This window comes from Nothoprocta perdicaria, unplaced genomic scaffold (assembly GCF_003342845.1).
Source record: "Nothoprocta perdicaria isolate Ctin4 unplaced genomic scaffold, notPer1 scaffold_97, whole genome shotgun sequence".
In the NCBI taxonomy this organism is placed as follows: Eukaryota; Metazoa; Chordata; class Aves; order Tinamiformes; family Tinamidae; genus Nothoprocta; species Nothoprocta perdicaria.
In genome coordinates, this window is record NW_020456276.1 from 2561793 (window position 1) to 2584569 (window position 22777).

Genomic DNA, 22777 nt, shown 5'->3' on the forward strand with positions numbered 1-22777 from the left:
AACCAGTGATTGCCCCGATACCTTCGTTCTTGGTCCGGTTCCTGGAGGGAGATTTGGTTCCTCCGCTTTGTGTTGCAAAGCCTGTGTTCCCCCGCTGCCCCTTTCGGGCACGCGGATCCTCCCCTCTTGGGAGGCTTTAGCTTTACATCCCGCCACTGGAAGCTGGGCCGTGGGACAGCGTCGCTCAGAGGGAAGTTACGTTTTTCTCATGTGCCAAACCTCCTTTTTGGCCTGAATTTTAAAAAGGAAAGAATTTCAGATGTGTGTAAGAGATCAAACAAGTCATTCCTCGACTCTCTGAAGAACTCACCCATGAGTTTTCTTGGTTTTGGTGCAGTTCAGGGCTATGCTAAGGTTTGTGCTCCCATCTGCTTTCTCTTTCCTGCAGGACAACTACTTAAGAGACCTGTCCTGATGCCCATGGGGCTTTATCTCAATATCCATGGGCTTTGCTGCTTCATGTGGTGATGGAGCTGGAGGCTCAGATCTTCCCCTAACAGTCCCTCTCCCAAACCTGGGTGCCTGCAAACCTTGGCTGGTTGTTTACATTAAGAGCTGCTGATGTGAACTTAAGATTCGCTGATGGTAAGCGCATCTTCATTAAGATCCTGATCTAAAGTAATCTAAATGTGGMAACTGTTGAAGGAGAAAGTCCCTCATGGGGGAACGGGTTGGTACTAGATGAGATTCAAATGCGCCTCCACCTAGAGCTGTTTGTTGCAAGCAAGAGACCTATCTGGGAAAGTTAAGGGGTTTGTGGGCTTCCAGAAAATTGCTATACAAATGTAGCTGCAAAATAAGCAAATTCTTCCTATAAATACCTCCATAAATCAAGTTGCCTTTAGGTGAGGGCATTACCTGTTTGAGGARATCTTACACTTGGAGGCAATGCCTTCAGCAGCTTCTCTGTGTCTCGTTCTGAGACTCATTGGGTGTTCGTGCAAAGCAACGCATGAAGCAGTCAATTGTATTTTGTGTGTTTGAAAATATATCTATAATTTTTAAATAGCTGCATGCAGTTTTGGGGAAAGCACCTCCAGCAGGCACCAAATTCTTCTTTTTTTCCTTTTGCAATGCAGACTGCGTGTCCTCACCTGCTCTCCCTAATTGGAAACACAATTGTCATTCCTTGCTGGATTGACCRGCTGACTGGGAGCTGCCGTAAGCGCCCCTTTCCGCAAGGAAAGCGGGAATGCTCTGCCAACGTGGAGGGTCGGAGCTCACGCGGGGTCTTGGTGCTGCTGCGCAAACCTCTGCAGGTGCCTTCGTTACCTCTGCGGCCGAGTCCTGCCTCGCACGGGCTGGCACTGCAGTAATCCCGGGCTGCGAGATGGGATGAGATGTCTGCTGAGCACGAGGAATGAGTCATCCGCAGCTGAGCGTGGCCTTTGTGCAGCGAGGCTGGCCTCCCCTGCCCTGGGAGGAGGCTGCAATTAAGGTGCCTGCTCCGCTCCTCGGGCAGCGATGCTCYGGCAGGCTCCGAGCACGTTTAATGCACATTCCCCTTAGCTGTGACTTTAACCTATGCACCGTGGTCTCAAGTATCCGGATTTCCTGGAATAGCGTGTTCAAATCCCAGTGGGATGAATTTGTCTGCTCTGGCAGTTCTGTTCTTTTAATGTTTGCAAACTAGCTGCTTTGCACAGATGTTTATGAGCACACGTTTTTTTCCTTAGAGGTGTTGCTCTCCCCATCCTCTCCGTTAGCTGCCAAGCAGCCTCCTGCTTTGCAGCCTTGAACTAACAGCATTTCAGCAGTGATTTTGATATCTTAGTGGAACCCTAGTGCTATTAGTTCAGATTGTTTCCTCCTTTTCCCATTGCTTGTTCAATACTTTTACTCGCCTCTTAAGTGTCTGAAGTTGTGTTTTTAGCCTTGTCTTTCACTTGACCAGAAGAAAACTTGGTTGGGAATCATTGCAAAAAAACAAGTGAAACCAWCTTCCCTTCTCCCATCCCTTGACCTTTAACAGACTCTTTTGCTCTGAGTCTCTTGGTTGTTAGCAGGTAATTACTGGACCTAATTGCAAAGAGCTTGGCAGCAGCATCATATTTGGAGTGCAAAAAAAAATGAGTTACTGCACATTTCTTTTCTGATAGAAAAATGGAAGCAGTAATTTTAGTGAGAGAGTAGTATATCCACCAAGTGCTTCCTGGGCAGGACTGGAATGTTAAGTGAGACTTGCGTGTGCATTGAAAATGCTGGGCTTCTCTGCAATGTATTATATAATTATGCTGTGTATTAAATGGCCACCCACATTTTCTATACTGAGTCTGAATTGTTTTTGTGATTCATAAGATGCCGCAGCTGGAAAATGACAATGCCAAGCTCTTAAATATTGGCCTTTTAGTGCTAACTCTGCTGCAGTTAATGGAAAATATTAATGARGGCAAAAAGCTCGTTCTGTCAAGTGCTTTACAATAAGCTGAAAGTGACAGGCAAAATTAAGCTCCCTTTGGGCCGTGGGCTCTACAAATGTTTGGGGCCCGGGCACTGTAGCTGGGACACGTGGATAGGTTGTGAATAAATCTCCCATTTCTCAGCTTTTTGGGCAGAAAGGGATGGAGTTATGGAGGGAGAARTGGGTGCATGAACAGAGTAAGAAGGTGACAGTGCGGAGAAGGTGGGAGAAGTCAAAGGGTTTTGAGTGGGGAGCAGCCATCCCARCTGACTCGCTCTGTAGCAAAGAGAACCTGGACAGAGGAATATGAAGTCCCCCAAAGCTGCAGTTGACACCGCTGGCTTCCTCTGCAGGGGCTGGAATCTGCTGGGGTTCCTCTCTCCGAAGCTGGCCAAGAGGGATTGCTTGAGGAGGGATTCGTGGGGCCTTGCCGCGTTCTCCCCGTGCCCCGGGGATGCTGCAGTCTGCTCGGGGCCTGCAGCAGCAGCTTGGTTTTGGAAAGGCTGCTGCGTTATCTAGTGGTTGAGGCACCCAAGAAAGGGGTCGGGGCTCTGCTGCGGCCTCGCTGCCTCTGTTCCCGTCCAYGGGGGGGGCATCGCCCGGCCCTTCTCGCCCCTGCAAGCATCCGACGTGGGATTTGGGAAGCTCTGCTCTCCAGATAAGYGAGATGGGCTCCCTGGAGCAGCTTACTTGCTGAGTTGCCATTGACTTAAACCTCTAAATTTCTGTCTTGACCCCCCAAGACCTGCCTCGCTCTTCACTTCAGGAGTGAAATCCGGCCTCTGCAAGTAGCTCTCCAGGGGAACGGTGGTGTCTTTCAAAAGGAACGTTCCCAGGCTGGTGCTTTTGCAGCTCCACGTTTCTGCAGACCATGGTCGAGCAGTTTTCCTGTGTTTAGAGCTGATAGGAGAAGCTGGGGACCTTATCGCAGCCTGTCACTTCAATGCTATGCACTGCATAAATAAATCTGGGGTGAAGGATTTGGCTTCTGTTAAGTCCATAGAATTTTATGGCTTTGCTAATTGCAAGAAATGGGGAGGAAGAGGAGGCAGGAGAGATTGATGTACTGCCCCTGCACCCCTGACAGCAAAATAGAAATAGATCCTTGGGTCCTTTCGTTCCTTCAGTCTGAACTTCTGGGGGATATGACCTTTCTTTGATAAAAGCGTTTTCTATTTGGAAAAAAAMCAGGAATGTCAGTGACACAACAGTCTTTTTAAAATGTTTTTTTACATGGTAGCAGTTACAGAAGATTTTTGCAGTAGCCGAAGGTCCTTTWAGACTCTGACTTTGCTCCTCTCCTGAGCCCTATGGAGCGAGCTCTGTGCTTTGCTCTAAAGCCTCAACCAGGAGGATCTTGTGCTCCCCACTTTTGCTGCCAACCAGTTGGTCACTTGGAGCAAGTTACTTGGTTTATTCCAGCACGCGATTAATCTCTGTTTTCTTTATTTCATAAATGTATCTTTCAGCTGAAATTACATTAAATAGTGCTCTTTTTCATATGCGTGCAAGGAGAGCTGCAGATGTAGCGCTTCAGTTGATCKAGGCTGCGGACAAGTCTTTCTGGCACTGCTTTTAACCATTAATTGCCACATTAAATAAGTGGTAAATTATTTGGGCAACCACACTGGCTGAGCCCTCTGCCAGAAATGAACCGGAGCCTCTGAATTGCTCAGGTCCCTTCCTTGCGTTTTTTCTTTTTATTGATAAGTTTTTTGCTTGTGTTTGGTGACTTGCCTGTCTTCGGGTTATGGCTCGGGCCATCGTCCTGCAGCTGCTGCTGGTGGCACTTGCAACGCCTGGGGTGCCGGCAGTGCAGGAATGCCTCCAGTTAAACCCTCTCATCCTTTGCAAGTGGGTTTTTGTGGCTCTCTTCCCTGTCTTCTTGGCCGCGTTTCCCCATAACTGCCTCTTGTTGTGCAGTTTGCATCTGTTTTGGGGCTCCGAAGCTTTTTGTAAAGGTCCGGAGCAGGAGTGCCTTGGAGGAAGAAGACTTTCCTCGTCTTCAGCGCGATCTCCTGCGGCGTGTGTTGGAGCGAGGTGCATTGCTTGGGTTGCCTCTGAGTTTGTGCATGGTGTGTCCAGGATTCCTGTTGCTTCCCGGGTGCCTCTCCCGCTGCTCCTATGCGCTGCGGTGCAGCCGGTTTCTGGCTCGCGGTCCTCGAGCAATCCCTGTGATTGCAGAAAACCTRATAGCTGCCCAGGCTCATGGCACGGCGAGTCGCAGGGCTTGCRTGCTGGGGAGGGAATGAAACCATCGGGACAGGGCTGCTCTGTACAAGGCAGCAGGTGACTTCATTTTGCACTGATTAAATTGGGAGCGAAGGGGAGTGATGTTCAACCTCTAGTTGCAAAACAGAGCAAGGAGGAAAATGTGCTCTGTTAGGAGACACGAGGTCTCTTTAATAGACCTGCTAGGTCTCAAAGTCTTGAGTTTAGAGCAGCGTGTGAGGACTGATGGGCTGCAATAGAGGGCTGTGGAAGGTGAAGGGCTTCGGATTTCCCTGGAAGAACGCGTGGATTCCGATTCCTTCCTCCCTGGAAGCCGGTGGTGGCACTGGGGAGCGCCAGACCTGGCGGCTTTAGCCACCAAAGGCCTTTAGCAGCAGAGCAGTGCGAGCTTCCTCCCCATCCCACCTGTGCAGTCCTCTGCTGATTTAAGTGGGGTGCTGAGAGGCAGGTAGAGGGGACATTATCTTCTGCAGCCTCATTAAATCCTTGGTGTTAGACTTTGAGCAACGGAGGGAATTTAACAGGGTCCTCAAAAGTGCTCCGAGACCACCTGCTTTTTTGTATAGATCATTAATAGCTGTCAGGTGGAAATGATTTTTGGACAGCATAAAGTCACTGTGTCTTCACATTGGTGACCRAGAGGAGGCTCTGCATCCCACGGATTCCTGCTTACATCCCCGGTGACTCTTGGTGTGCAGGAAAAGGGGTTTCTGAGATCCAGYAAGTCCTGCAGAGAGCTGGGAGTTAGCGGTGGGTTGATGCTTTACCAGCTCTTGCTTTTGTGGGCAATGTGAGCAGGCACTTGTTCCTCTGAAGATACTCTTCAGTGAGCACACGTATGGTGGAAAGATGCCTGGCAGCAGCAGAATGCACAAACTCTGGGGCAAGAACTTGGACAATTTGATCAAGCATGAAGCAGTTAATCCATTTAGTGGCTCTGTGCTTTGCTACTAACCTCTCTCCGGACGCAGGACTGTGCAACCTGCCTGCGTTGCTGCTGCTGCCCGCGGCCGCCCACCACCACCAAGGCTTGCTTGCCGACAACCAGCCGGGCACGAGAACCTGCCGCAAGTCCCCTGTGAATTCCCCAGCTCTTTGATGCCCCTCTAAGTGTTCCCTGTGCGTTTTCTGTCTTGCAGCATCTGGAGGGGGCCCAATGTGAACTGCGTGGACAGTACCGGCTACACTCCGCTGCACCACGCTGCTTTGAATGGTCATAGGTGAGTTGTCTTTCAATGCCTTTTACCCGGCAGAAGGCAGCGTGCTTTGCAAACTGGTTTCTGTGTGAATCTCCCACCGGTCTGGAGCTGTTTCCCCCTAAAGGCAAGGGTGGTAATGGTGCAGAACTACCCCATCTTCAGGCCACAAAGTGAATATACACAGAGGCAATAGTTGTCAGATATAGTTTTTTATATATTTTATATATATATATATACACACATACATAAACTTTTTTTTTTAATTTGGCAGGACATTGAGCCTTTCGCCTACGTCTTTATTTGCAAGTGATTTGGATTAAATGTGAAAAGGTCTTAAAGATGAGCTCTTCAGTAACAGTCTTCTGCAGTCTGGTTTCTAAAGTATTGCTGTGCTTGCACCACTTAAATGTGCTTTTGCACATTATATTATATGTTTCTAATTTGTAGTCTTCAGTGTGGTAGATCTTGCATTTGTCACTGCTACCTAAACTACTGAGAGATTGAATAGAGCTAAAAGTCTCTATTCAGCTTCACTGGCTGATGCAATTCACTTTTCACCAGAGTGGCTAGCGGATGACTTCTCTTTTCAGCTGCATTGGTACAAAAATAACTTAGGCTGTTTCTAAGCTCATCTCAGCAGTCTTTCATTCTTTCTTCTTTGGGTAGCGTTTAATAGGAGCGTATTAAAATCTCATTTCAAGATAATCCCTGAAATATTCCTCTTCAGGTGATTTTTAAAAAATCAGGGACGCAAAATACTATGCGACTGGGAACAGGATGCCTCCCGGACTCAAGTTCCCGTTGTCTTGCAGGGACGTGGTGGAAGTTCTGCTGAGGAACGACGCGCTGACCAACGTAGCGGACTGCAAAGGCTGTTACCCCCTTCACCTGGCGGCGTGGAAGGGAGATGCCGACATAGTGAAACTCCTCATCCACCAGGGCCCTTCGCACACTAAAGTGAATGAGCAGGTCTGCGTAGTGCTCTGTGATGCAATGTACCATGAGTCACTTGGCTAGGACGTAGAAGGACCATTTCAGCTGCCTCCTGACCCTGCCCAAGCTGCTAGCAGGTGCTATCGAGTCCTGCTTGCTGATAGGATAAGGAGGGGGCTGTCTAAAGCCAAACCTCCAGTCTGAGTTAGTGCTTCAGTATGACTGAAGTATATATGTTTATCTCTGTAAAGATATATGCTATGAGAACCACTGAGCATGTAGGAAGTGGTCTCCTGCTTTCATACTGGGCTTCTAAAACTAACATGAATGGTTTTTCCTTTCAGTTGCTGCATAACCGAGAAGATTTCTAGCACTGTCAAAGGATCCACTGGCTCCCTCCTTTGGGGAACTAATCAAAGCAGCTTCATTTAGCCTTTGTTTGGCCCTGCTCTCTTAGCTTTTCTCCTGGCTTGTCTCTAGCACTTGCTCYGGTTAGCTAATTTGTAAGTTGCAAGACAATTTTAGCTCTACTTGGCCCCAGATAAATCCCTAACTTAATAAGATATTTCCTCAATCAAGCAAGGAAAAAGTCATGCGGATTTCTCCTATTTGTCAACCTAATTGCTTTGGGGCCAAGATGCAGATGGATTGATTTCCATAAAGGGCTGTTCCGCACAGCCAGGCCAGCTGAGCTCTGTCACTGAGCTGCCCGTGGCTGAGTGAGCTTGGGCAGACGTGCAGGAACGTGTTCGAATCAGATGCCATGAGCTGCAACAGACCCTCGGTTGTCCTGTCCTGGAGGCAGGAATATCTGTTGTCCCTGTGACTCGACTCCTAAACGGCTCAGGTTGTCGGCCAGGTAGAAGGGAGGAAATCAAAGCAAGCTGGGCTGCCTTAATACCATAAGGCTGAAAATGTATATTTGTTGAGAAGTTAATTCACAAGAAGCACAGATATTCCTGGCTCAAGCTCAACAAAGCTGGCCACAGAAAGTCAAGCTGGGTGATGTGGAAGCCTTTAGTTTTTGCTGCGTAGAGGGCAGATCAAAATTAAACTTTTTTAGAAGCTGAGAATCCAGCTCTCTGGGTGAGTCGAGTTTAGGAGCATTAATTCTGCTTCCACCCATACTTTGGGGGAACCAAAGTGCCCTGCCTAAGCTCTTTGTTTCTCAAAGTAAAATAGTTAACTTGCCTCCCAAGGTTGCTCTAAGGCTCAATGGTGGCTTCTAAGACATCATAAAAAGAAATTTTTTTCATTTTATCCATTTGTCAGTAACTAGCAGTATGTGTTTGAATGCCTTGGTTGATGGCTTTGCAGTTTGAGGCTGTGCTTAATCCCAACTCCAGGCACAGCTGCGGGCTTTTGGTGTGTTTAAATAGATTTAAGCAGTGTAGTAAATTGTTTACAATCAATCTGATAAGAATTGACTGAGGGGTCTGAGTGTAAACTGCGCTGCTGTCAGAGGAGGACAGGTAGAGGGGAAACCTTTGCGTAAGATTAAAGGCTCAGTGCTGTCCTTCCAGGTAATGTTTCATTCATGTCCCTTCAGTCGAATCCTTTCTATGCGAGAGAAGTGAGTTGAGCAGCCTGTGCTGCTCATGTTTGGAGTCCTCTCAATGGAATGCCCAGTGGTTCAAGTTGCAGGGATCGGCAGCTGGAATGGGTTCTGCTGGTAATAGCTCTTGACTGGAACAAGGTGCTGTGTTCTGTCACTTCCACCCCTTGGGAGTCACCCATTGCTTTGTTGCTATATCTCACCCATTTCATTATCACATTTTTTTTTCTTTTCTCCTCTTCCTTTTTGTAGAATGCTCTTGAGATCAAAGAACTCAAAAAGTACGGCCCCTTTGACCCATATATCAATGCCAAGGTGTGTACTTTGCTGTCAGCATTTCACTGCATCATTACTCCAAGCTGCACTCGCGTGCTTCCAGGTGCAATGTCATCCAATTGCAGAAATACCTGTTCAGTTCGCAGCTGCTTGGGGAGAARTAAAATTGCAACCGTTTATTTACTGTGGGTTTCTTTCTTCAAAGCAGTTATAGAAACATAATTTGAGGGAAGCTTTTCCTTACTTTCCTGGGGGCTCCTTCATTGCTTAGCCTTGTAGGACTCACGGTGATGGTCAGTTTGCTTGATTTGGCTGGATGACTTCCAAAAGGTAATGTTATTTCAATTAAAATGCTCTAGGTATTGTTTAATGTGTTAATGTTGCTGATAAATGCAAAGAGAAGGAAATGTGTTTTCCTGCTTAAACATGGATGCGTTTTCTCTGTGGGCTGTTTGGAGTGATTTTCCATGCCTTTTCTCATATAAAATGCATAATCTTGTATTTGTTGGAATGGACAGCTAATTCTTTTGGTGGTGGCGAGGAGAAGGGAAGGTAGTAAAGTTTACACCTCCCTTCCCAAGTCCTTCATGTCCTGCTTATTGCATCAGTCTCTCTATTTTTGGTGTTAAGTCTGCTGTGTCGTCTGACCCTTCAGCCTTAGTCTTCTGTTCTCGTTTTCTTGCCTGTTCTGCTCCTCTCCGCTTTTAGCTGTTCTTGAGCTACAAGAAAAGGCACAACATGAGCACTTCCGATGCGCTGAGGCTGAGCAGTTGCAGGAGCAGATGAAGTTCCCAGGTCACTTGTTGGCCTGAACACATTGGGGTATTTTCTCAGAAACTCCCCACTCTTCATTTTCACTTAAAGTGAAGCTACATGCCCGTGGTGATACAGGAATTTGTCGTTTTTTCGGAGATACTTGTGCTTTCTGGCAGCGTGCCCCAGCCGCTTCCAGCCAGTTGTTTTGGATGCAGCCACCCATGGCAGATTCGTCTCTCAGAGTTTCGTTAAAACCTCCGCTCTGCTTCATTTGCAGTACCTTAAAAACACATTCAAAATCCCTGAGCTTGCTAACCACTGGGAATTAAGTTCACTGTTTTTACAGACTGCTCTTTCAGGCAGCACTCTAGTGCAAAACTCTTTAAGCATAAATGTATTTACACGAAGCTCATCCTTATCTGTGATTTTGACAAAAACTCCCGCTTGGAGTTTTACAGCAACAAATGTTGTCTGTGGAAACGTGTTACATCTGAGCAGTTGAACCATCTGAAAGAAGCCATCTAAAATATTGATGGAGTAAATGTTGCAGGATTCTAGTATTAACATGTTGAATGGGAAGCCTGTATAAGGACTGAAGCTGAGCTAGCTTTCTTGAGGAGCTTCTTTAGTGGTATTTAGTTTGGGACTTTGGCGATGCCACTGTAGGCTCTTGGAAATAAGACTAAAGCTCTTGAACCCCATACCATGACTTTAAGGAGACAGACAGACCTGGCTTATTTCATAGGCAGGATCATGAGGAGTTGTGACCATTTTTTTGCCAGCTTTTGGCCAGGTTGGAGGACGTGGAACTATCCGTTTCCTGCAAACCTTGATGGGATTTTGACAGGCTTGCTGCAGGCTGCGGAGCAAAAGCTCAGGTGCGGAGCGGGAGGGYCCTGGCTCAGCTGGTGCTTCCAGCTTCTCAGCTCCCATGCAGAGGGCAAGTTAATTGTGACGTGATCAAAACAGGCTGTTCCATCTTCCCCAAATCTGGGGATATTTAGAAGAAGGAAAAGCGTTTTGTATATGCCTGGCTACAAACCACACTGGTATCCTGCTTAGGAAAAGCTAAGAAAGCCAATAGCTTCTCCCTTCCAAAAGCAGAAGAAATAGTTAACTTTCTGGCAATCCCCTTCAACACYTTTTCTTAAATATCTGGTCCCTACAAAATGTGTGGTACAGCCTTGGAGAACTTCCAAAAAGCAAGTAGTTTAGGCAAAGAGATGGAGAAGTAGATTTTTTTTTTGCTAATTTTTACTGCCTTGGGTTTAGCCGTTCAATCCATACGAAGGAGCTGACCAGATGAGCCAACACAAAGCAGAGGAAGCTGCCACATGGCTCAAGGAGGAACAAGCTGCACTTCCCAAACTACCTCTGTCTCTTTTTTAATTAGAAACAAATGAATAAGGCAGATTGGGTTGAAAGTGCTCAAAATCTAGATGGGCAGTGGAGGAGAGAGGAAGCCGACCATCTGGAGTCTGCAAATGGGACTGGGCAGCAAACCCACCTGCAGGGCTCCCARAAGCTTTTTGGACATATGGGGATCATTGTTTTTTCCTGAGATGTATTAGTGTGTTTGGCACTGGGCACCTGCAGGAATGCGGGAGGTCTCTTTATCCTCATTCTTGCTAATAAGGAACTACTGGAGCTTGTGTGTGCCCTGAAAGGAGGAGGATGAGGGAAGGAGATGGTGACCGGGCTGCTCGTGCCCGCTCTTCTGGCCTGGTTTGGCCCTGGAGGTTGTGCCGTGCCTTAGGTGTCATCTTAAGGGTGTCACTTTCTGCACAAGTTTGCATTTTTATTTTGGCTTTTAACTGTGAAACAGCAGCTGTGCAGAGTGGGTGCAAGAGGGACATCCATGCGCAGGGCTTCAGTATCAGACACGTCCCTGGACTAGTGAAATGGCCGGTTTGTATTGAGGGGTGTCTTTTGGGACAGAGGGGGGTTTGTATTGGGGGTGTGTGTCTGTTTTGGGAAGATAACTTAAGTCTAAGCCTTCCTTTCTTGGAATGAAACCCTGTGAGGAAGAGGAGTGCAGCTGCTCTCAGAGATGCTCGAATGAGCCGTAGGTGCTCCGTGGGATGGGCATCTGTAGGGGCTATCATACAGGGTATCCACTTACCAGGGCTTGAAAAATTTGATGGGACTTGTCTGATGGGGAGGCACTTGCACGGTTCCTGTTCCGAGCCTTTCCCATCCCCTGTAGATAGGAAGGCTGGAGTTCCTGTGCTCCCAGCTGAGGCTCCCCTCTGGTCGGTGCTTGGGTATGGGGAAGGGAGGCAGTGTSCTCACCTGGAAGAGCTCCAGGATCCTTTGACTGCCCAAAACTCTCCCAAAAGGGAGACAAGGACTTGGGCAGTAGCAGGAATTCCAGTGCTCGGGCTGTGATGGGGGAAGTCTGAGCTAGGGTGATTCAACGCAGTTTAGTACCTGGAGACCTGTCCCCACTTCCCTTCCCTGGCAAATACCACCACGCTCCATCCATCCCTGTTAAATGCCTCGAGAGCAGCAGGATAAGCAGAACCATAGGTGTGCTGATCTCTGCAGTCCTCTCTTCTCTCCCCTTTCCCRCTCCCTATGTGTATTTTATGTGCTTTTATTCTGCAGTATCTTCTGTCCGCTTGTATGTGCCTTCCTTCACCACRGCTGCCTCTGCGGCCGCACGGGTAGCGCCTGCTCTTGCACTGTCCCCCCTCTGCTAACTGTGACCCCATGTTTTCCGTATCCCTCCGAGCCCTCGGGCTGCATGCGCCTGCTCCCGGCTCCGGAGCTCTTGCTCGTATCCCAGCCCTGCTTGGGGAGCCTCTCCGGAGCCTCCCGCTTCCCCGRCTCTTTCTACACGGCTCAAAAATGATGCGGTCAAATCCCCGCTGGAACCGAGGGGAGTTTGCATGCGTGGCCCTTGTAATCCCTAGCAGGACTTAACATGGTACTAGGATTAAATAGGATTAAAGTCCTCGTAGGGCATGACAAGTTCTGCAGCTTGTTTGTGAAATGGTGCAAAATATTGACCTCTCCTGCAAACTGCAATCCAAACAAGTGTGTCCACTTGCAAAGCTCCCGGAGCAATGCTTCTGATCTGTCAAAATCAGCACTTTTCCCCATTTAGTGGGAGCTGTCCTGAGAATGACCAACTGTACTGTTCATCTTTCAAAAAAAGTTTAAGTTTATAAAGTTTGTAAGGAAGTTTTTCAAATCTATTAAATCCCTAGATAAGTATTTCCAAAGTCCTTGCACAGCAGTTTCTCCCTGTGTAGTTTCCAGTAGTAAAACTAGAAGCTTGAGGTGAACGGGAGTTGAAAKGCGGAAAAATAAAAAGGCAAACCTGTTTCGAATCTGGCAACGTTCATATTTTGCACCTGGACATGAAATGCAGTAGGTTGTTTGTCCCTCGGTACTTTGCATTGCTGATTTTAACCTGACATGCTGCATGCATTAACTGGATGGGGCTTTTGCTGTGGAGGCTTTCACTTGCAGCTTGGATGTTGTCATTATCGTTACTGGGCATTTTTTCCTTGCTGGTTGACCCGAGGCCTTGGCTATGGAGGGCTTGTTAGTAGAGTGATCCATCCGCCCTGCTCAATAACCTCTTACTTCACAACTGCATGCGACTTACGCACCCTCTTTCTACTCTGACCAGCTTGCGAGCTTCAGCGCTGCCAAGGTGGAATGACTGTTATAATCAGGATAAGTAGGATTCTGAACAATTGAAGTTTAAATCTGAAACGATGACGATTAAGCTACAGCAGGTGGAATTCATGCTGCAGTTTGCCTATTGCCTGCTGCAGTCTTTGATTTGATGTCCCAAAGTGCGGGAYGCTGCCAACACGTAAAGCAGGTGGCTGTTCCCAAGAGCTAGAGCAATAAATGCGAATCTGGAGGCTCAAAAGCCCCTTAAGGGTCAGTATGGTCTCTTGCTTCTGACCTTAACCCTTAGAAAACYGCCCCACGTATTGCATCTATTTCCCACAGAATAGATTTCCCATTTATGAGTAAAGCTCCTAGCTCTGAATGGTTTTGAAGCTTCTCCAAACTTTTCCTGGGTGGGTTGGTTCATGAATTTGTAAGGGGATATCAGTGCCTGGTGAATGGCTAATGACCTGATGAAAACATTGCCCTGGGCTCTGGTTAAAACCTGGGCTCTCTGCTTCCCGTCTGCTTGTTTGTCTTGTTTTTGCATTTAAACTTCAGTGGTTTGAGTGAGACACGGAGCAGCTCTGGGCTTCCCAGCTCTGACACGCTGGCCTTTGTGACCCTGCAGAACAACGACAACGAGACGGCGCTGCACTGCGCTGCCCAGTACGGCCACACCGAGGTGGTGAAGGTTCTGCTGGAGGAGCTGACGGACCCSACCATGCGCAATAACAAATTCGAGACTCCCCTGGACCTGGCCGCGCTCTACGGGAGGCTGGAAGTTGTGAAGATGCTCTTGAACGCTCACCCCAACCTTTTAAGCTGCAACACCAAGAAACACACTCCCCTGCACCTGGCAGCTAGGAATGGTCACAAAGCTGTAGTGCACGTCCTCCTGGATGCTGGCATGGATAGCAACTATCAGGTATCATCTMGTGTAGCCACGTGTGCCAAGGTGCTTGCCAGGGGACTGAGAACCTGTGTACTAGTGTCAGGGAAAAGTACAACTGCCCTTGGTCATGGAGGGGTCCTTTCTGAAAGCCACTTGTCACTAGGGTGCTCTCACATCACTGACTTGTACGTGGTGTGAGAAGGTCTCTTCTGTCCTTGTCAGGACCTGATCCATCCTGAAGCCTTAGAAAGGTGCGTCTTGGTTTTTAGCCTGAGCCTGCACCTCACTTCCAAACTGTTGTAGTAGTGTGGATAGTTTCACTGTAGATATCGTTGCCTTTTTTATTTTTTTATATATGATGTCAGATATTTATTGCTTCTGTAGCCTTCTGCAATGCTCCTGCACTCCCGTTCCTCGCTGTCTAGCTTCATGCTATTTTCCATTTGATTTGCAGACTGAAAAGGGCAGTGCTTTGCACGAAGCTGCTTTGTTTGGCAAGACAGATGTGGTACAAATCTTGCTGGCTGCAGGTGAGAAATTGATCCCCTTCCGAAGCAATAATATAGCGATGCCTTCTCCCAGCACTCGAGGAAACTGCCTTTTAACTCCTTCCTGGTGATGATGGCAAATGTAAGCTGTGATTGATTAAAGAAATAAATTTGCATGTAATTAGAAAATGTTCTTGCTTTTGCCATTTCTACAACTATTGCTGTAGGTATTGATGTGAACATAAAGGATAACAGAGGCCTGACAGCTCTAGATATTGTGAGGGAACTTCCTTCTCAGAAGAGCCAACATATAGCAGCTCTCATTGAAGGTAAGTGCTGGGAAGCTTTGGGCCAGAAATTGTGCTTGTGCAAGTACAAGATTTTCCTTTTTACTGTGGTCCTGGAGAGTGCAGAAAGCAAAGCAGCCTCATGCCAGGTYACTTGGTGGGATTCTTAAAAGGATGTTGGGAGAAATGATGCTTAAAATTGTAGTGGTGAACTACCTCCAGAGCACATGTTTGTGGGAGGACTTCCAGGAATGGGCTTAAGGGGGATTAGTTTGCGCGCTTGAGGAGTGTGGCATCGCTTTTACAATTTAAATGAGCTTAATTGACTTTTCCTTAAGTTACTTCATAAGTTAATTAAAATTAAGGGTAGTCTAAAATCTGTTCGTTGAAAGCACAGTAATGGCTTTGAAATGGTTTGGCATTAGCTCCATTCTATATGTCTGTATAGGCAAATAGTCCTTAAATAGTCCTATAGACTTAAATAGTCCTATGTCCTACTTAACACTTCATTGGAAAGCCTGGGCATGGATTTTGCAATGAGATCTGCAGAAAAGGCTTGATTATTTCTTGACTTATAAAAGAGCTTGGCCCTTTTTTTCTGCCCAAGCCAGGGAATGAAAAGTGGCATCTTAGTTGCATTCGTACCTTGTAATTACCCTGTCTCAGTTTCCTCTCGGCCGTGGGGGAAAAAGATCAGAAGCGTCCTCAACTGGTGTGTTTTATTCATGCTTAATGTTTGAGAGCTTTGCAAGTTCAAAGCACCTTGCAGACTTTTAATTAAGCTTTGCCTCTGAGGCCAGTAGGTATTATCTCCGTTCTGAAACTGAAGACAAAGACTGGCTTAAACTCGGGTTCTGGCAGGTGGATGCTGGTAGTTTGCTCCTGTGGGGTGAGCTTTGCAAGATGCTTGGTGACGTCTGACTTGATTCACACAGGTTTCATGTTTCTGGACTCTCTTAATTTGTGGTGAGGTGACCAAAACCAGAAATTTGGGGGTTTTTGCTGTCTTATGAATCCAGCAGATCAGCCTGTATCTCTGTCTGGCAACGTAGCTTGTGTTTTTGACATCYGACGTAATCTGTTCCCTGATGTTGCATCTATCCGAGAACTTGGCAGCTTCCTTATTAAAGGCTCTGTAAGGTTCAGAAACCATTCTGACTTTGAGCTGGTGATTAAAAGGCTGCCTGCTTCTATTTTGGGAGTTGAGCTGAAAGACTTAATAATGTTGTACCTCATTTATTTTTTGGAGACTTAATCAGCTGACTCTTTGGTCTTCCAYTCGCAAGGGAGGAAACACTGTGTGCTAAAGGAGACCTAAAACTCGAGTGCCCTGACGTGTGTGTGTCACCCCATTCCTTGCAGATTACACGATCGGGAGGAAGAGTGCTAAAGCTTCAGAGAAGATCGTCCAAATACCGCTTGTTGCTGCCACTGATCCCGTGTGCCGGATATCTCAGGGTAGGTGTCCGCACAATGCGGCGGTCACCGCCGCTCCTCTTCTCACAAGTGCTGAGCTTCAGAGGGTGGGAGCCCTGGCTGATGCCATCCTGTGTCTCGTCCTGTCCTCACAGGTGACGTGGAGAAAGCGGTGACGGAGCTGATCATYGATTTCGACGTGAACCCCGAAGAGGAGAGCCCCTATGAAGCTTTATACAACGCCACGTCCTGCCACTCTCTGGACAGTCTYGCCAGTGGGAGATCCTCAGACCGAGAGTCTGTGAATAAAGAAGTGGAAACAAGTGGTGTTAAAGCAGCAGGAGTCAGGCCGGTATGTARCTCTTCTGTGGAGCTCTAGCTTCATCTCTCACCCTCTGCCTTGCCCAAGAAAAGGCTCAAAAGAAAATATCTTTAAGAGCACCGTGTGGTAAAGCAGCTGGCAGCGAAAYCCTCTGTGTATGACTGCTTGAGATCTTTAGAGGGTACTCAAGGCTTTACAAGGCAACACGTAGTTATCCAAAGTCTTTCTCACCTTCCAGGAGTTGCATCTGCCACCTCCTTAGCATGCTGGCCCTGCAGCATGTGCTGTGTCAGCCTCATGGCTGTGTTTCAGGTTGTTTTTAGAAAGCTTTTTTCACTGTTTCGGATTTTTTGTTTTGTTTTAATTGGGCAAAAGGCAAAGCAGCAATGAATGATAAAATTGCTGCTGATGCTGTAACCCTGGTTCCTCCAGGTCTGTAGGGAGATGCATCTTTTTTCCTGTACTACATTGGCAGCTATAATAGAAATGAGACACAAAAACTTTAGCACACAGGTATTTCAGCCAAACTTCTCTTCTGGACATGCAGTACAAATGCCATATTCTGGCATTACCTAAATCTTGCTGACTTAAATCCAGCCACATATTGTCCTGCATTGATAGTGTCTGACATGAAATAAGCTCATCTCTACTCTAAGCAACAAAAGAGTGGCTGCAGTGAGAGGGGACAAAAAAAAAAAGGGAGCTGCTCCAGGAGCTTGCTGGAATTTCTCCCAAAATTTGGTTGAGCTGCTTGCCATGAGCTATTCAGCTCAACTGTCATTAGATGGAGCTGTTGTAGGGTGAGAGATTACTTAGAGATGTGCTTAGATCTGCAGCTAGGCAAGATAGCTCAGCCCTAACTGCCCGTGGGCAGGCTCGGGGTATTTGAGGAATGCGATGCCTTACTGTCTCATCACTCCCTAGCGTTTTTCACTATGAAATGTGCCTCTGGAATTACTTATTCCTCTTCCTGTTTCATTCAGACACAAGCCAGCAGTGGTCCCTTTTTGCCCATTGGCGTGAGTTCATTGCTGTGTAATGCTGTGCCCCAGAGACTGCTAGTCTGGGTCRGAATGAAGTGGTTTAAGAAGGCGATAAAGCTCCGTAAATGGCACTTTCCACCTGAGCTGTTCTGCTGAAAATTTAGCTGGGGCCCACATGGGTCTGAGCTGGCTTCGTGCAGTGTTACTGCTGTGGTCAGAGATGGGTGATCGGTATTATTATTATTATTATTAATTATTATTACAGAGAATATTATTATTGCAGAGAATCTGCAAAGAAGGCCCTGGGCCTTGTTGTGCATCTTCCTGGGGAGGAGGAGGAATAGCAGCTATTACAAACTCTCCAAACTCTGTTGCTGTTGAGATTAAGCTGCTGTTGAGATTAAGCCACCCTTTTACTCAGATTAATTTGAGGTGGTCTCTGCCATGCTGCGTTCACAGCAAAGTGGCTCTAGAGTCAGTAGGAGTAGAAGGGAGGTGTGTTAAACAAGGTAAATAACAATTGTGGTTCTCTAATCCGCAGAGAGAGCGTCCACCGCCRCCGGCCAAGCCACCCCCCGATGAAGAGGAGGAGCAGCACGCGGAGAGGAAGATAGGCCATAGTGTTTCCTGCGAGGTACGTGGGACTTGATCTGGGATGGTTGATAGGAGTGTGGTTTAAACATGAGTTTTAATCCTCTGGGAGGAGCCGTGTGTGTTGTTGCCTCCCCTGCAAATCCGGTTGTGAATGTGAAGCCTTCTCACTTCRCCACGCTGCTGTCCCTCGCCATGGGAACTTCCTCTGTGCGGTTCTTCCAGGGCACCTCTGCGTTGACCTTCAGCTTCACTTTCCCATCCTAGGCTGGGAATTCCCTTAGGAAGAGATTTTCTGAATCAGGGCTCCCGCCCACTTGTAACGATCCCACCAAACGCGTTTTCACTTAAGACTGAAGCCCGGGGGACTCTTAGTTCGTGTTTCCTCTTGGCTTCCAGTCGGAGCAGATCCACGGGCTTGTGGGTTCCACGGAGTCGAACGGGGCTCGGCCACTAAGCTCCTGCTGAGATTCTTCATTTCTAAAAGACATCTTTTGCAGAGGTCAGTGTGTGTGCACTGCTGCTTGATGAAGCTCGAACTCCTATGTGCTGCACTGCTGCTCCCAGGCTTCCTGCTGCTCGTTTTTATTCACCTGCCATGAACCTCCCATGTAAAGGCTCTCTGAGAGGCCCTTATCCTGGCGGGATGGAGAAACCGCAAATGTGTCTTGGAGACTTCTCCTGACACCCAGTAAAATTTTCAAAGCAAAATATGGTCTTGTGGTTTTTCCTTGCATTTCCAAAAAAACAGTCTTCTGGAGTAAGATGCATGTAAAAAGTGACATGTCTCTTGCCTCTAGCTCTCAGAGTAAACTTTAGTTCACCAGATGCTTGCTTTGAATGTGCCGATTTGCTCAAGTTCCTCCAAGGTACAAATATGATCTGTTTGCTCAAGGATGGCAACAGATACAAGGAAACCTGCTTGAGCAGGAAGGTTGGACTAGATGATCYCTAGAGGTCCCTTCCAACCTTGAATATTCTGTGATTCTGTGAAACGGAACTGCTCTATTAAAAATGACTCTTATGTAAAGAGTAGAACTCCCATCAAAACATAAGCAGTAAAATCCAAAACGTGGACTGCTTGCTCCCTGCTGTTAAAATGCTTTTTGCAGTGCCTGGTAGCCAGTGACACAGCTGGCTCTGAGCAGAGGAGAGTTGGGTCCTGGATCACCACGTAATTGGAAAGTGGAGCCTGTTTGTGAAGCTAAACACAGGGGAGGGAAACTCACATCGCCTGCTCCTGCTGACTTATCTTGCCATACTTAATTATAAGACACTTGCTGTGTTGTCCTGCCATTAGAGGCTTTGGAAACATGATCCGTTAAAGGAAATCTTGCTGGCAAAGAGCCTTATGCACTGAGTGGTTGGAGACACCCTGATTTGCAACCGGCTTCATGGACATGAACTCTCTGGGTGCGTTGCTGTCTGGAACTGGCCTCCTGGCCCTGCCCGTGCGGCGGGTTGGGGCTGACCCGTGGGTTTTCGCTGCGTGTGGCCTCGTGGTGCTCGGCTGCTCTCACTGTGCCAGGGCTCATCGGCTTCAGTTGGTGCTGGCCGGGAGCGGGAGGAAGGCTGGAAAAAYGTGGGAAGCAGCATCCTCATTCTGGCTTGAATTGCATTATTTTCTTTCCCGTATGAGCTTTGAATCTTGCTTCTTTATCGGCTCTCGTTGCTGGTAAGAAACTTGGGACAAAATGTGAAGAARACGCGGGAGGGGAGAAGGCATTGAGCTTTTTATTGGATAGCCCTAAGGATTTTTTTTTCCTTTTTGTAGCGCTGAAGCTTGTATCACCTTAGGTATTAACTTACGAAGCTGATGAACTTATGCATCACTGGGGTACATGTTGCTGCTGGGTTGGGCACGAAGAGGCAGGATTCTGCTTGGGGAGCACTGCAGATATCCCGGAGCAGCATCCCGATCCTCCTGCTCACGTTAGGGCCAGGACACTTAGTCATTGAATGTTCTGGGTTGGGCCAAACTAATTATAAAAGTAATCTTTTTATTCTCTTGCCAAGATGGAGCTATCAGTCTAAGCAGATGTGCATAAACAGACTTTTAACTTTCATTGTGGAAAAAYGTTAGCACGAAAAATGCAAAAGAGYCGATTGTCTGCGGGGTCCATGAGTGCCTCCTTCCCCTATCAGCAGAAACCTTCTGGGTTTGACTAAGAGTCTGCGTCGTCAAAGTGAACTTCAATTTCATTTGTTTACTGCTYGTGTGCAAAAGGGAAGTGCAGACAAAAGGAAGGCACCGTGATTATTCTAGCAGATTTGTCTGCAGCTCTGGCAGCGGGAGTGGGGAGGAACCCTGTGCGTTACCTTTTAAAATAGCTTATTTCAAAGCAGTGTCCAGTGTTTGGGGATTAAGGCCACTTTATAGAGCACACTCATTAGGAAGTCTCTTTAGGCTTTGGACATAGTGAAGGGTGGTGCAAACCAGGTGGTATAAATGATTAGAAGATAAATCAGGCGTTTTACATGATCTTGCTACACCTGATTGCAGAACTTGCAAAGCAAATGCAGCTCTTCAGCAAACAGCAGGCTTAATTTTGATGTTTTGAGTGAATTCAAACCTGAACCTAATGAAGCTTTGGAAGGATGAGAGATGGGGAAAAGAAGGTGTAATGAGGCCTCTGAATAGGTGCTCAAAGGTTTGCTGAGTGAAAGCTGAGGTGTGCACGCGCACGGGGAGCTGCGGTCTGCGAATGTGGCCAGTGCATCTGCATGAGGGCAGCGTGCTAATCCTCGTCTGCAGCAATCTTGGGGTGCACTGATGCCTGCCTGAGGTCCAACTGTTAGGACGGGCTGCTGTGGTGCAGTATTTTTCCAAGCAGTCTGGCAAGAGCCTGTTACCCGCTGCTGCCGTCTTTGCTTTTGTGCCACCATCTGCTCAGGAGCTTTTCCTTAATTTGCTCATTATGATCACCGGCACCTGCGAAGGAGCCARGCTGCCTGGCAGCTCCGGCTTGGAGCAGGCAGGATAAACACCGTCCTTGCTGAGCACGGCCCATTTCCTGTCGTCGCAAAGCTGATTTAAAAGCCAGCTGGTCTTGCGCCCAAGYGGCATGGGGCTGTAGGACGTTCGTGCTGCCGGCTCCTCTGTGTCCTTCCAAGCGGTTTGAGCAGCTTCCCGGGGTCCTGGCTGGGCAGGATCGGCTCTATCCTGGAGGCAGCCCTGATGTTTCTGCTCTGGGGAGAAGCTGGTGGTGCCCAGTGCAGTGTCCAGAAGCAGCGGCCCCAGGAGCGCGTGCAGGAAGGCGGCGCTGCCCGTGGCCTTCGGACCTGTCCTTCCCTGGCTTTATAGAGGCAGGATCCTTCCCCATCCCCAGCCTGGGTCTGACTTGGGTTGTGGTTGGGCCCATGGGGCCCTTCTCCTGCCCAGCTCCGCCAGGAGATGGTGCTGGAAGGCAGCGAGCCCAGCGCAGCCCCGGGGCTGCATCCAGAGCCCCATGGAGCTGCGTGGGGACCGGGGTTTTCCCGAGCTTTGCCTGAGATCTCCTTGGTTCTAAACACTCCGTGCATCCTGAGCTGCAGCTGACATGGGGAGGTGGGAGGGATTCTGAGGGGGTTTTTGCAGCCGTGTCCTAATAGGTCCAGCAACTAAATAATGAATGACAAAGCAAATTCCAATAGCAACAGTAAGTCTGAGCTGGGATGAACAGGAATAACACTCCCAGCTCTTTCCCCCCAGGCTGTCTGCAGACCTTGCACAGTTAATCAGCTGGTTGCTGCTAGAAAGCTGTAGGGAGCCCTAAATACTAGAATACCGAGAGCTTTTTTTCTGTTTATTTGCTTTGAAAAAAGCAGTGTTACATTTTGGATCGCAGTGAAGGTGCTACCTCTGCCAATTCCATGTCTAAACCATGGCATAAAGAGGCCTTGTGCTTTATAGCAGGGATAAATAGCATCTCTCTGTGGGGCACTACATTATGCTGTATTTCTTTAGGCCTCTGTTCCACAAAGGAAGAGCAGGGGAAGCGGAGCCGAGGAAGAGGAGCATCCRTATGAACTGCTGCTTACGGCAGAAACTAAGAAGCCAGTTGCGTTGGACAGAAAAACTAAAGGTAAGTGACCATCCARAACGTAGAGTGGGTTGCTTAGGTGTGTTTTAGTGAAAATACAGAGGGCAAAGAGGAGCTGGAGCTCTGTGTTGGGTGGGACAGCTGGACTTGTGCTGCGATTGTTTTGTTTCCTGGTTATCTTCCCTTCATATTAAAAAAAAAAAAAGGGGGAGGACTAAATGTGCCTGCACAAAGTGTACACAGAGGAAGAGAAACTGCCCTCCTCACAGCTGAGATCGCAGAGCCCCAGTATGTTAATTTAGAAAAGCAACAGGTCTCGTGCACAACCAAACAAGCGGAGTGAGTGACGGGAGGCTGCGGCTGTTGCCGCAACAGGCGGCGGGGCCAGCGCGAGCGCTGAGCTGTGCCTGGAGCCGCCCCATCCCAGACCTGCTGGCCCTGCACGTCGGGATCCGCCCGCCACTGGCGCTTCTCTTGCAATCTCCACATCAGCACATGCTGCCTGGCGAAGCTCATCGCAGATGTAAAGGAACAAAAGAGGAAAATAAGCGTGCACGGAGCCGGCCGCTTCCTGCAGCTGCCGGAAAATGCGCTGCGTGGCCAGGTCAGCTCRTGTCGTCAGCCCACTTCTTCCAGAGGGACCTCTGTGCTTTACGGAGGGTCTGGGAACACCTTGTGTCTCATGTCTGGCTGTCGCTGGGTTTTCTGGCTTTCCCTCAACCTGCAGCAAAAGGTTTGTTTAGAGGAAAAAACGGCGTTTGCTTTATTCAAATGTGCTGAGCAGGGATTTG

General features: G+C 48.0%; 1 protein-coding gene across 1 annotated transcript in view; it reads left to right on the forward strand.

Moving 5' to 3' along the window:
- The first annotated feature begins 21924 nt into the window (after window positions 1–21924).
- Window positions 21925–22777, forward strand: part of ANKS1A (ankyrin repeat and sterile alpha motif domain containing 1A) — a 37818-nt gene continuing 36965 nt past the window's right edge. Inside the window, exon 1 of the mRNA XM_026053113.1 lies at window positions 21925–22028. The gene's annotated coding sequence lies outside the window, so the exon portion shown is untranslated. The remainder of the gene's footprint in view (window positions 22029–22777) is intronic.